The sequence below is a fragment of the Ochotona curzoniae genome, unplaced genomic scaffold, assembly GCF_017591425.1.
Source record: "Ochotona curzoniae isolate NIBS_2020 unplaced genomic scaffold, NIBS_Ocur_1.0 scaffold_4701, whole genome shotgun sequence".
NCBI classification, from domain to species: domain Eukaryota; kingdom Metazoa; phylum Chordata; class Mammalia; order Lagomorpha; family Ochotonidae; genus Ochotona; species Ochotona curzoniae.
The window spans coordinates 39,517,892-39,532,429 of NW_024467122.1; positions in this window are offsets into that span (position 1 = coordinate 39,517,892).

The following is a 14,538-nucleotide window of genomic DNA, read 5'->3' on the forward strand; positions in this document are numbered from 1 at the left end:
TCACTCCCTTCTCAGCTCCCACATACCCTCCCCACAGGCCTGTTCTTGACCATCCTATGGCGTGTTGACTCCACCTTCTTCACACCCTGCCATAGACCCTCATGGACAAAGATCCCTCATGACAGCCATGACATGAACCGAACCCTAGCAAGGACCGAACTCAAGCAGGGGGACTCATCTCTTTTCTCTCCATCACAGGTGGCAGGAACACTGGCTTCAGTGATCATTGTGAAATTGCCCACCCCACCCAGAGGTGTCCCTGTAGTGATATCAGGGCTGAGCGCCTACAGAAAGGAAGGACTCTCAAGCAACAGAAAAGGCAAGTTCACATTCCTGCTAGAGAAACCATGGTATGTTACAAGACATCAAAGAGAAAGACTTGAGAGAACTTCAGAAGCGTTGCAGCAAAAGCAAATGTGGGACGGGCCCGGCGCGGTGGCGCAAGTGGTTAAAGGTCCTCGCCTTGCACACCCGGGATCCCATATGGGCGCCGGTTCTAATCCCAGCAGCCCCGCTTCCCTTCCAGCTCCCTGCCTGTGGCCTGGGAAAGCAGTCGAGGACGGCCCAAAGCTTTGGGACCCTGCACCCGTGTGGGAGACCCGGAAGAGGCTCCTGGCTTCGGATTGGCATAGTATCGGCCCGTTGCGCTCACTTGGGGAGTGAATCATCGGACGGAAGATCTTCCTCTCTGTCTCTCCTCTCTGTATATCCGCCTTTCCAATGAAAAAATAATCAAAAATAAATCTTTAAAAAAAAAAAAAGCAAATGTGGGACTCACTGTGATGCATTCACACCATTGCCAACCCCTGCAGCAGCAGGCAAAGAAAGTGACAATCACTGATATTAAATATATACATATTATATATATGTATATTTATATATATTATATATATTCTCTCCATGCAGCAGTCATGGAGAGAATATCACAGGGTGGCTTGACCTTGAACTGTGGCTCATCTGAGTGGGAACCTTCTCCCTAGTTCTGGAATTAGACTCCACAGTTTTGGTTCACAGTTTTGAACCTGCTTCCCAGGCACAGAATAAAAAGTGTGATGCCAGCTCCCTTGCTTGGGAGAAGCCCAAATTAAACCATGGTGCCTGAACTCTGATCCCATAGTGTGCAGCCACCGGTGCCACAGGCCTCCAGGAACACCCGAGCCTGGGCACTCAGTCTCTGCTTTGAGAGTTCAAAGAAAACTAATGCAAACTCAAGGAAGAAGAAACTGGCATGCCAACTCAAACATGGCACACTTGCCTTGAACAAGGAAGTGCCAGATAGCTTGCCTCAGGCTTAAAAAGGAATATTTCTTTCTCACCCTTTCCCTCTGCTAAGTGGGACAGGTTCCTGGTGGTGGCAGGGCCCCTGAAATCCCAGGTTTCATGAAAGTCCTCTCCCTAGAGCAGGATGAAGCCTTTGCATTCTGTTTTTGATGTCTTGTCTTCCCGTCTACCTGCCTCCCGGTGTCTGGATTCGGCAGGCTCTACCCACCTGCCTCATCACATTCTCACACAGCCCTGCCCTCAGGACTCCTGCGCCTACACCCAATGTGGCACTGCAAGGGAATGCCTAGGAGACCCCTGCTTTAACCAAATCCCAATTGTGATTCAGTTCTTCACTGGTGATGTCTGGCCATCTGGGCCCTCTTTCAGTAAAACGTTCTGTGCTGCGGACACCTAAGAGCACTGGGCGCTGTTAGAGAAAATTTCGAAACATAGAACAGAGTTTGTCAGAGATTGGGGCTGGCGCAATGGCTCAAACTGGCTAATCCTTCACCTGCAAGTGCCAAGATCCCATATGTGTGCCAGTTCATGTCCCAGCTGCTCCACTTCCTATCCAGTTCCCTGCTTGTGGCCTGGGAGAGCAGTAGAGACTGGCCCAAAGCCTTGGAACCCTGTATCAGTGTGGGAGATGCGGAAGAAACTCCTGGCTCTTGGCTTTGGATCAACTCAACTCTGGTCACTGTGGCCACTTGGGGAGTGAACCAACAATGGACGATCTTTATCTCTGTAATCTGTGTTTAAAAAATAAACATGTAACCTCTTTGGGGGCAGGTGCTGTGTCATAGCAAGTAAAACTGCTGGCTCCAGTGTCACCATTCAATATGGGTGCTGATTTGAGTCCCAGCTTTTGTGCTTTCTATCCAGTTGACTGTTAATGCATTTGAGAATGCAGCAGAAGATGGCCCCTTGGAGAGTTTGAATCAGTGGATGGAAGTTCTTTCCCTCTGTCTCTCCTTATCTCTATAAATCTGTCTCTCCAATTAAAAACAAATAAACATTTTTAAAAAAAAAAAAAGGATGCTATTTGTTTGAAAGGCAGAGTGATAGAGAAGACACACACACACACATACCCCAAGATTTTTCATCTGCTGGTTTGTTCCCCAAATGCCTGGCAACAGCCAGAGCTGGACTAGGCTGAAGCCAAGAGCCAGAAACTCCACCTGGGTCTCGCCTATATGGGACTCAAGTGCTTCGGCCAGCTTCTGGTTCTTCTCTGGGTGTATCGGCAGGCAGCCGGGTAAGAAGCAGAACTGCCAGGACTCATACACTGGTGCTCTGATACATGATGCCAACGTTGCAAGCAACAGCTTAGCCCATTATACCACAATGTCAGCATGATTGGGTAGGTTTTAGAGCTCTTGGGATGATTCCATTGTCTGCACAATCAATTGCTCATGTTTTGCAAATTTCATACATTGGTTTTTGGTTGACATGTGGCATTTCGCATTTTTGGATTATCCAGACGTGTTTCCACAGCACCATGGTGGCATTCATGGTGGATCCTCTGGAGTTCCCGGCACCGCACCTGAGTATGACTTCCTAATGTCTCCTGGAGCTCTTTTATATGTGTCATTGGCTTTGTGCTGCCCAGAAAGATCAACTTGCAACTCTGCTTTGAAACTGAAGCTGTCATTTGGGAGTGGAAGTAACATTGAAACTCTTCCTAAAGAACAAGCCAAATCCTATTTAGGACGGGAAGAATTTTTTCCCTGCTGAGAACATCTAAAAGAGATGACAGAAAACAAAGGGGGAATGTGTAGTTTCCTAATCCTGAGAAAGGAGAAATTCATGTTTTTGCAACAGTGACAGACACTGCTGGAAAGATGCTCTAAGAAGCAGATCCATGTCTTTGTAACCCAGATGCTCAAAAACTGCACAGGCATCCCATCCATTTCTGATGTGTATGCAAATCCTGCAAGCTCTATGCAGGGTGGCGTGGCTGTGCCTATCAAAATTTGAAAAGCATCCACTCTTTGATCCAGCACTCCCTTCCCTGGGCATTTGTTCTGTCGCATATTCTGGCTGTGTGAAATGACTTGCAAGGAGGAGATGTCTTGCAGCATTGTTGGTCATCGCAGAAGGGCTGAAACAAGTTTGAAAGTGCATCCGCGAGAGCAGTTAAATATGTGATGGTACATATGATTATATATATAATATCTATGTATAATATATAAATTACACATGTAGCATCAGTTCGGGTTTCTGTAACAAAATGGAGAAGATTAAACAAAAGACATTTTCTATTCTGGAGACTGGCAAAACCTAGATCAAGGTTATCTTCAGAGTAGATGCCTGACCAGTCGTCTTTCTGGTTTACAGACTGCCACCTTCTGGCTGTGTCCACATATGACAGGGAGGACTCTGGGGATCCTCTTCTATAACCCAGTTCCTATTTTACAGTCAATCCCAGGTTTCACCCTTTTTTTGACCACGTTTAACCTTATGGACCTCCTTGTCTCAAGTACAGTAACAATAGTCATTAGGATTTAAGTATGCAAATTCATCCCCCAGCATGTGACACAGCTGTGTTCTGCAACAAGGATACAATAGAACACTGTAGGCCAGCACAGAGAATGACGGCTGCATGTCCAAAGAGATGAACAGTAATTGGAAGATAGAAAAGTACTGAGCAAGAGGCTGAGGGGCATGCCAGGTGCCCACGATATGCCTCCCACTCCTGTCTCTACCCTCTGCCCCGAGAGGACTTCTGTAGACCTCATGAACAGGCCTTTAATCTCTGATTCTGCCTGGGCTCGGGTCTGGTGCGGCTGCCTCGGAGTTCAGAGGGAGGGAGGAGGGTAAGCACAGGTGCATCTGTGCCACCTCGCTCAGCTGTGGCCTTCGCTAGCAGCTGCCAACCCTGCGCTTTGCCGACACGCTGCCTGTGCTTTGGTAAACAGTCCATCGATTAAGCTCAACTCAAACGACTCACTTTATGCCGGCCATCTGTTTTTCTGTCGGGACTCTGGCTGATATGATAGAGTAGCATTTGTGTGGAGAAAAAACGTGTGTGTGTGTGTGTGTGTAAATGCACTCCTTCAGGCTTGGAAAACCTCTGAAAAACTGCACAGGAAACTTGTCACCCAGAGGGAAGCCAATGAGGTGGCTGAGGGCGGTGAAACAGGAGGAAGGGGTCTTCATTGTTGCTGAATTTTCATTGTTGTCCTTTTTTTATTTTTGTACCATATGCAGTATTACATATGAGAAAATAAATTCTAACTTCCAAAAAGTAGTAAGAGCAGAGACCACAGAGGGACGTTGCACCAGGAAGCTCCTCAGGCCCCATATTCCCCGGGAGTGAGATAGACACTCTACGCTGCCAGCGAGGCAGAGAAACAAGGCCATCCCCAAATGTCTTCCTCTCTGTACTGTGAAGGCAAGAGGGACGATATCCAGGCAACAGGCACGGCGTTGACTCCTCAGCCACGTTCTAGGCTCCCGGGCAGGCAGGGTGCTTACAGCAGCAAGTGTGTCATCCACACCATTGCCCCTCCCTGGTGGCATCAGAGTCTCAGCGGCCAGCCTACAGTCTGCTCAGGATTTCCACTTAAGCCTATTTTCTTCTTTTTTCTTTTAAGGTTTATTTTATTTTCTTAAAATTCAGAATTACAGAGAGAGGGAGAGAGACAGACAGAAAGAAAGAGAGCTCGATCTTCCATCCATTAGTTTACTCCCTAAATGGTTGCAACAGCCAGAGCTGGGCTGGTCTGAAGCTTAGAGCCAAGAGCTTACTCTGGACTCCGTGTAGGTTCAGAGGCACAAGCACTTGGACCATCCTCCACTGCTTTCCTGGGCCATAAGCAAGGAGCTGGATTGGAAGTGGAACAGCCAAGATGCAAAACTGGCAACCATAGGGATGCTGGAGCTTGTAGGCGGAGGATTAGCATGATATGTCACCACACTCATCCCCGTTAGCCCCATCTTCTAATCTCATGTCCTGGGGACTCAAAACTAGCTGTGGCCTCATTGAATGATTGTGACACTGTGGGGAGGTTGGTTTGGGGAAGTCTCTGGGCTTGGCTCACTCCCTCCTCCTCAGCCAGGGCCAGCCCAATGGCTGGCAACATCTGTTTCCATCATGCTTCTTTTACTGCAGGGCTCTAGGTTCCCATCTCCCCCAAGGAAGGGGCTCACCCCCAGGCCCCAGTGCCCATGGGACAGGGAAGGAGGCTGCACACTCTGCTGTTGTCCCCAGGCCTGGCTGATTCATTACCTAACCATGCAGTGACAATATCTCTCCTTGGTGGTCACTGACTGACACAGCCAGTTGGTCCCACCAGAGCTTCCTCTTCCCAGAAGTGTCTTTCTTCCCTGCATCAACGTTTCCCTGTGTAAACAGAAAGAAAGAAGCATATCTATATTTTACAAGCAGATATATAATTGATGGGGAAAACAAAATATATGCAAAGCTCCCCTGTGGGGATCTTCCAGGGAGAAGGTCTTCAGATGAGACTGAAAGCCTATGGACTATAATCACTCCTGCTCTAAACTGCACCTGGCTTGATCACTTCCTTGCTATCATGGCCTGAGAGCTATGACTACAAGTTCCCAAGTCACATTTGCTCCCGATTCCCCTGCAGTAACTGAACACAGGTTAGGGTTTCTCGGCAGGTGCCACTAAAAGAGGTGTGAACAAAGCCCACTGTCTCCCTCCAAGGGTGCCTCTGCCCACATGCCCTACACCCCAACTCTGTAACAGGGAGCTTGGATCTCTTCTGGTTCATGTCTCTGTTGGAACTGCTCCTTTTGTCCACTGAAACCCTGATCCCAGTGTTGTCTCTTCAGGGAAGACTTCCTAGGCCTCTTCCAAACCCGGATTCCTCTTGCAAAGCACGTGTCCTTTCTCCTGTGATCCTGCAGCACCTTGGTCCCAGAACAGGGAGAACTAGTGATCTGAGGTCTGTTGTTCCTACTGTTTTTGTGTCATCAGATTTTGCTAAGTTCCTGAGGCTCTTGGCACACCACTTGGCTGAATAGCACTTAATGTGAGCGATGGAGTGAGCCATGTAAGGCAGCATCTAGGTTTGGCCCATGACCTTCATCTCCTTAGAAGAGATGACCCATTGAGGCTGGTGATGCCATCAGCTCCATGTGAGTCCCTGTTCAAGTCTCAACTGTTCCACTGCACTCCAGCTCTTGATAACGAGCCTGGGAAAGCATTAGAGGACAGAGCAAGCGTCTCGATCTTCAATTTATGGATACACTATCACTATCACTGGTGTAATCACCCCCAAGTGATGGGCATTTAGATGGCTTCCTGTCTTTGTCTGTTATCCAGGGGGCTGTAAAGTGCATCCTTGGCCATGACTCTTGAACTAAACTTCATTATGCTCCAGTTACATCTCAGTCCTCCTGGAACTCTTGGCACTAGAAATGCATTAGGGATCTGGCAAGACACGTGTTTTGACCACTCTGCTCTACAACAGCCCAGTGTCTGACTGGGCACTAAGTAGGTATATCCATGATGACCATGGCACTACCCTTTGTAGCCCATCTTCAGGATATACTTGCTGACTACATGAACAGCAACTAAGCCACAGTGCTAAAGACAACTCCCCGAAAGTTTTCCAGTGTTCCAAGTGGCTAAATGCTGATCGTTGCTTTCTCTTCAAGATTAATGAACATGCACAACTACCTGCAAGTAAGTTGGGGCATCAGGAGGAGAGAAAGAGCTCTTGTGGCTCCAGTGAGGGAGGCAGCCCTGAAGGAATAACCACGATGGAGGCACCAAAGACAAACTTGCAGCAAGTGTTTAAGGCATTCCTCTCAGGGTGCCCAGGGACTCCATGGCCTGTGTGCTGTCTGAAGGGAGTGGTATTCACTGCCTCCTGGATCACACCAGTACAGTTAAACTTGTAACAAAGTGTTAGTCCTACAGCTCCCCCCAAAGCTATTTGGTACAGCAAGACAGCAACAAGTGGCTGCCAGGGCTTACCGGGATGCCTGAGAGTTGAGTGGTTGGGGTGATGTGATCTTCACATTGGTGTTAGGCAGGGTGTCCAGGCCAGTATGGCCATGCCAGAGCTCTGAATATGGAATCCACCTGCTGATTCCACAGAATATAGACAGCCTATGCTGAGCATTTCAGGGCATATGCTCTGAGTCCGGGAGAGGTCACCATACAAGAGAAATGTGAACTGAATGGTCAGTTCCTTCCATTCTAAGTATTTCTCTGGATAGATGCTCTCTTAGCCTGATGGGCTCAAGGGCAAGTCCACAGCTGGGGATCCCAAGGAGATGAGATTGCATAGCCCCAGAGTGGACTTGACACCTTCACTCTCCAGACAATTGATGCACGAGTGCAAGGGCAGGCAGAGTCTGCTCTCCAGTCCTGGACTGATGATAACAGGCCAGCCAACTAGTGGATGAAGAAAAGGACAGGAGGGTATGTCCCAGTACTCTGCAGGAGACCATGGATGAAGATATCAAAGTGACAGCTGATACCACAAACCAGGCCCAGATGTTTATTTCATTCTCACTATGGCCCTCCAAGTGTATCCCCATTCTGCATTTGAAAAAGTGGAATTACAAAGCAGGTGCACCTCCAGAGCTGCAATCACATTTGGTCAACATTTGGTCCTTTTTTTACCCATGCATGTTACACCTGCTGATTACTGGCCATCCCACAAGGTTTGGTCTTCACGGAGGTGAGCTCCCTGCAGGATGACTCAGCCTTAGCTTACGCCTATGCTTGATCCCACTCCAGCAACAAGTAGATCTCAGCCACTACTCTGCTTCTCCTCAATGCTTCAAGGAGAGTTTGACAGAAAACATAAGCTGCTTCTCCAAGTAATTCCATTATGGCGGCATAGTGGGGATAAGAGCACTGGATTACGAGTCAGAAAGTCCAGGATCACGAGGTAGAAGGGGTATCAAGAAAACTTAGGAGGAAGGAAGGGGATGGGCGAGACTACCGACTCAGCTTGGACAGTTCAGTAGCCAGCTCTGGACTAAACAAATAGGTCGCTGGTTCACCTGCATCGGGCAGCCTCTAGCAGGAGTAAAACCAATGCTGAGGAAGAGCAGAGAGGTTATAGCTGGCCTCTGGGGTCCCACAGCAAACCAACCCTGCTGATTGCATAGGATAGAGTATCTGAGTGCAGGGATCAGGGATCAGGACCTCCTTTCATTTCAATATGGCAATAAGCGCCTTCTGGCCGCATCCCAGGAAGGGTATGGAGACTTCTGCAGAGATGCAAGAGGTTAGCTCTGGATCATATCTCATGGGCATGCTGGTCCCTCTGCCTACCCTGCTCCACACTGCTGTGTCTCTGGCAACCACCAGCTAGCCTGACCAAGGACAAGCAAAACATGAAATCAGAAGCTGATTGCCTTTGGCAGCCCAAGATCTCAACCTGACCTGCCCCAGACCCCACCCATCACATCCATCCCTGTTTCACTGCTCAGGGAGAAAGGACATCCCCATCCCCCCACTTTCTCTCCTCAGCCACACTTGCGAGAGCCACAGAACAGACCTCTGTCCTTCCAACCCCCACAGGTTGTCATGGTGCCTGCTGCTCAAACTCTTGATTGGACAGAGCAGCAAGATTGTCTCCATGGCAATAAAAAGGATCTGTAGAGAAAGGATGTTTGGCCTTGGAAATGAACTCGAGGGAACACTCCTGGGAAATAAGCCTTGGCTGATGATGGTGGGGGCGGGTGTCAGCAGAGATGCTCCTTCACCAGGCACAGTTCTTGGGCCACCCCACTGGCCCGGAAGCCCAGTTTGGTAAGGGGCGATGCCATTTCTCAAGGATGCCAACTCCAGACCCTACTCACTTTATAAACTAACCTAGAATACAGCTAGCCAGGCTAGGGGAGACAGCCCTTCTTCCCTTTGCCTGCCAAGCAGCAGCCATTTCTTTCTTCCTATCGACTTGCTTTCAAAGAAGAATCAGAAACCCACTCAGAACAGAGTGACTAATAAGACATTAACATGCCTTCTATCCCTGTGAGAAGCGCCGGCATGCACCTCTTGGATGGAATTCCAGGCACCAATTCAAGGAGCAGTGCTGGAAGTATACAGTTTGGCTGTAGCTCACAGAACACAGGAGGGGAGAGGTGGGTCTCTGCTAAGCACAGCATCACTGTACCCTTTCTGTTCCCTGGGATGGGGGAAAAAAAAACCAGTCCTGTGTCAGCTCCCATTTCTGAAGCCTGCGAATGGGATATTCCCATAACTGCTGCTATGCTAGAGCTGGGTGTGGCATCACTCGCCAGGAGAATTTTACCCCCACTGCCCAGGGTTACCACTTCTTGCCCAGTGGCCCCCCACACTCAAATAGCGCATCCTGCAGGGAGCAGCAGTGCCTCCTCCTCACCTCATCTTAGGGACCCTGCATGACTCCCAAGACTTAGCCCTTACTAAAAGCCAATCACAGGTCCTTTCTGATGCACCGCAGTTCAAGTCCCAGCTTTGCCTCTTTTTCCACTGTGTATCTGTCTTCTCAAAGCCAAGTCCAACAAGATAAATCCTTTGTGATGTGACCTTGGAAAGCAGTGGTGAGGGAGCAGAAGACCAAGGCAGAGTGGAGATTGTTGCCGAGAGTAACAAGGAACAGTCTCCCAAGGACCTACTGAGAAACATGCAGATTTCCCACTCATTCACAGGACATGGGGACGTGTGGTCGCCAGCTCCCATCCCCTGCAGCACTGACCTTGCACTGCTGGGTGCAGTCTGTGAGAGCTGTTAGATGCAACATGGACTGTTTATGTCAGATTCTAACATGAAAATTAAGCTGGGAGGTTTAAAGGCAGATGATATTGTGCACATATGTCTGGTAACAAGAACTATCCCAAAAGACTCTGCCAGAACCGTGTCCTGCACAGTTACTGCCTCCTGACACAGGAAACACTTCTACAAGGTTATTCACCCAACAACCACCTCTCCAGCTTTGTGTGCCCACCATCTTTGTCATTGATCCTTGTAGCCAAAGACTATTGTTGCAAAACCAACTTATGTAGCCCTTCTCACTGGATTTTTAAAATTTCCCCTTAAAAAAAAATACTACTACAACAACAACAACAACAACAACAACAACAAAAACTTCCTTTTGGGGTCAGTATCATGGTACAGTAGACTGGGTTTTCAGCTGCAGAACCAACATTCTATATGGGCACCAGTTCATGTCCTGACTTCTCCACTTCCAGTCCAGCTCCCTGCTTATGAACTGGGAAAGCAGTGGAGGTCGGCTCAGGTTCTTGGGCCCCTGGACCCACACGGGATACCTAGAGGAGGCTCCTGGCTTTGGATTGACTCAACTCTGGCCATTACAGCCATTTGGGAAGTGAACTGGCAAATGGAAGATCTCTCTGTTCTTTGTAACTCAGCCTTTTGACTAAAAAACAAATCTTAGAAAAAAATAAAAATCTTTTGCATGCCTCCACTTCCTTGACTACACCTAGGGTTTTCTGCACCAAGCCTGGTCTCATTGCAAGGTCTATTCCCAAGTAAAGGCACTGCCTTTGAAGAATCCCTCTGCATCGGTCATCCAAGTGGACAGCCCCAGCGGGCCCTCCCAGAGTCACTGAAAAAAAGTCACTGATCCTTGCTGGAATTTCTGCAAGTAAAATGGAGATAAGAATCATCCTGCCTTCCAGGGAGCTAGTACACGCTATATGTGAGAGCAGCCAGCAGGGCCCTTGGTGCAGGGCCGGGCCCAGAACCAGTGTTTCATGACACATAGGAGCTCCTCTGTGAGTCCACAGGCACTGCCCTACCCATGGCCCCTGGGGAGGACCAAGTCTAGTAGGACAAAAAGTCACCCATGCGGCCCATACCTCCTGATCAGAGTTCCAGATCTAGGAAACATTTATTTTCCAAAAGAACGGCAAGCCCCATAGGATCTGGAATCTGTGAGTGAGAGAGGACGGTAGCTATGCAGTGTGTGTGAGTGGTCAGGGAGGCAGGACCTGCCATGCTGTGAGAAGGAGTCATGTGATTACATCATTTACCACTGCCTGCTGTTCCCAGGAAGTTAGGGTTCAAGAAGAACCTAAGAAGCAGGAGGGTTGGACGAGCTGAGCTGAAGCTTCAGGACTCATTTCGTTTATTCAACATCCCTTCACCAGGAGCTTTCCACATGCCAAGCTCCCTGCCAGCAGCCGGAACCTCAGAGACCAAGGCGACCCCAGGGTGACAGGGCCAAGCAAGTAGGTGCAGCAGCAAAGCCTGTGCAGTGAAGCAGCAGGAGGAAAGCCCCAGGGAGAAGAGCTGCTTATTTTTTAACAAAGACTGACAGGAAAGGCAGAGGTTAGATCCCAGGAGACTCCGTTGCCATAAACGAAAGAGTTTGGTTTTAACCCAAAGCTGACAGAAAGCCGCACCGAAGGACATGTTCTCTGCCCTTCAGCTCCCCTAGCTGTGGTTTATATACATTCTTCTCTAAAGTCCAGGTGCCAAGGGGTTGGTGTTGTAGCACAACAAAGTAAAGTCACTGCCTGCAATGCTGGTATCCCATGTGGGCACTGGTTGGGTCCTGGCTGCTCTGCTTCTAAGCCAGCTCCCTGCTGATGGACCATCAAAAAATGGCCTTGTGGGCTCAGCACAGTAGGCCAGTGGCTAAAGTCCTCACCTTGCATGCACTCGGATCCCATATGGGTGCCAGTTTGTGTCCCAACTGTTCCACTTCCCATCCAGCTCTCTACCTGTGGCCTGGGAAAGCAGTCAAGGATGGCCCAAAGCCTTGGGACCCTGCATCCATGTGGGAGACCCAGAAGAAGCTCCTGGCTCCTGGCATCAGAACAGATCAGATCTGCTTTGGCCACTGTGGCCACTTGGGGAGTGAACCAGCAGATGGAGGACCTTTCTCTCTGCCTCTCCTTCTCTCTATAAATCTGACTTTCTAATAAAAATAAATAAATCTGAAAGAAAGAAAGAGAGAGAGAGAAAGAAAGAAGGAAGGAAGGAAGGAAGGAAGAAAGAAAGGAAAAAGAAGAAAAAGAAAGAAAGAGAAAGGAAGAAAGAAAGAAAGAGAAAGAAAGAGAAAGGAAGGAAGAAAGGAAAGAAGAAAGAAAGGAAAGAAGAAAGGAAGGAAAAAGGAAATGGGGCTTTAGTCCATGGGTCCCTGTCACCTATGTGGGAAACCCTGATGGGGTTCTGGGCTCCTGTTTTGGGGGTCTGACTGCTGCAGCCCTTTGAAGCAGTGCATAGAAGATTTCGATCTCTCATTGTATGTCACTGTGCCTTTTCAATAAATAAAAGTAAGAGCATAAAAAAAAAATTCAAGTGTCGAAGCTTAATGGCCAACATGCTGGTATTGAGAGGCAGAGATTTGATAACATAACTTGGCCATGAGAGCCCTTCCTCTCTTGACTGGGACTAAACACTGCGTAACTGAAACCTCACACGGCCTTCGCCGTCCTGGCCCTCCCACCCTGTGCCATGCTAGCCCACTGCATTCAAGGCACATCTTGGAAGCAGAGATGCCAGGCCCTGGCCAGTTGGTACCTTCATCTTGATCTTCCCAACCAATAAAAATGTAAGAAACTCAAGTTCTGGGTGTTTAAATATTTTTTTCTTGTTTATAAGATTTATTTCTTCTTATTTGAAAGACAGAGCTCCAGAAAAAACACAGAAAGATCGTCCCATCTGCTGGTCCACTTATTTCTCAAATAACTGCAATGACTGAGCTTAGCCAGTCTGAAGCCAGGAGCCAGGAATTAGGACCTTCTTGTATGTCTCCCATGTGAGTACAGAGGCCCAAGGACTTGGACTGTCCTCTGCTGCTTTCCCAGGTCATAAACAGGGAGCAGCATTGGAAGTGGAGCAGCAGGGACTGGAACTTGTGCCAATATGGGATGCTAGTGTCACAGGTGGAGGCTTAACCTAATATGTCATGTCATTTATGTTTCCAAGAAACATAAATTTCTATCCTGTATAAGTTACCCAGGATGAGGGATTTTGTTATAGCAACACCAAAAGACTAAGCCATCCCTCATCCCTCACCGTTGTGAAAGCTACAACTTCTTTCTACGCCAGCATGATATTCTGATCTCCAAAAGAAGGGTGAACTAAAAGTGAGCTATAGGCCTCCCTGTAAAATAAAACTTTGGCATTGTCAGCAACCAAGCCCTCTCCTTCCCTTGCTTCTGCCTGTTGAAGAATCATTCACAATGTCCTGGACCACCTTTACCACTTCCCTGAATGAGAAAGCTCACAGCATTACTGGAAGTCCCAGGCACAATAAACCCTGGACAGGTGGATGGGAAGGACAAACAATGGTGATAATGATCAAATGAGAAGCTAATGAGTAACTCTACACAGCAGCTGGTCCCAGCACAGACTGTCTGTGGTAGCAGTGACCGCCTTGGGGCAGGAGACCTGGATTCTAGGGTTAGGTAGTAAAAGGGAGACTTAAGGGGCAGGCATTCCTGAGCTTGTGTCTCAGCTCCATTCCTGATGCTGCACACGCAAAAGGCAGTAAGTTATGACTCAAGTGCTTGGGTCCCTGCCACAGGATACCTGCATGGAGTCCTGGGTTACTGGTTCCAACCAGGCGCAGCGTCAGCAAGTGAAATCAGTGGAGAGAAGATTCTCTCTCGCTCCCTCGCTTGCTCACTCACTCACTCTTGCTCTCTCTCTCTCTGCCTTATAAATAAAAGTAAATGAAGAAGAAGGACATTTACTTCTGGCCTTGGGAACCCTTAAATGTGAGGTACCATATCCATCCCAAGCTGTTTGAATAAAAGTGAATGCTGTCAATAGCCTCCAGCCAAAGCCTAGCAGGGACACAATTGAAGTAAAAAATAACTGGGCTCCTTGGTGGACTGTGCTGAGGGCCAGGGCAGCGCAGGGAGCTCCATGGGAACAGTGCAACAGGCTTGTACAAGGGCTGGGGGTGGAAGGGCACTCCAGGACTGAGGACACAGAATCTCTCTAGCCCGGATCCTCAAGGAAGCAGGCATGACTGACTCTGCGATCGGCATCTCCACTCTGTCTCAACAGCTCACACCTAGAAGGGAGGAGGGAGAGGAGCAGGTTAAAAGTGCTGATGAAGCACCTCCCCAAGGGGCAGGGAGGCTGGCTGCCCTTGCCCTGTGGATAACAATCGTTCCATCATTTTCACCTAGTGACTTGATTTTTGTCTCTCTCCCATCAAAAATGAGCTTGTTTTCCCAGGCCATGAGCAGGGATCTGGGACACCAAGTGATGTCCATATAGGATCCTGGAACTTGCAAAGGGAGGATTAGCCAATTGAGCCATCGTGAAAGCAGAAGAGGATGACCCAAGTCCCTGAGACCCTGTACCTATGTGGG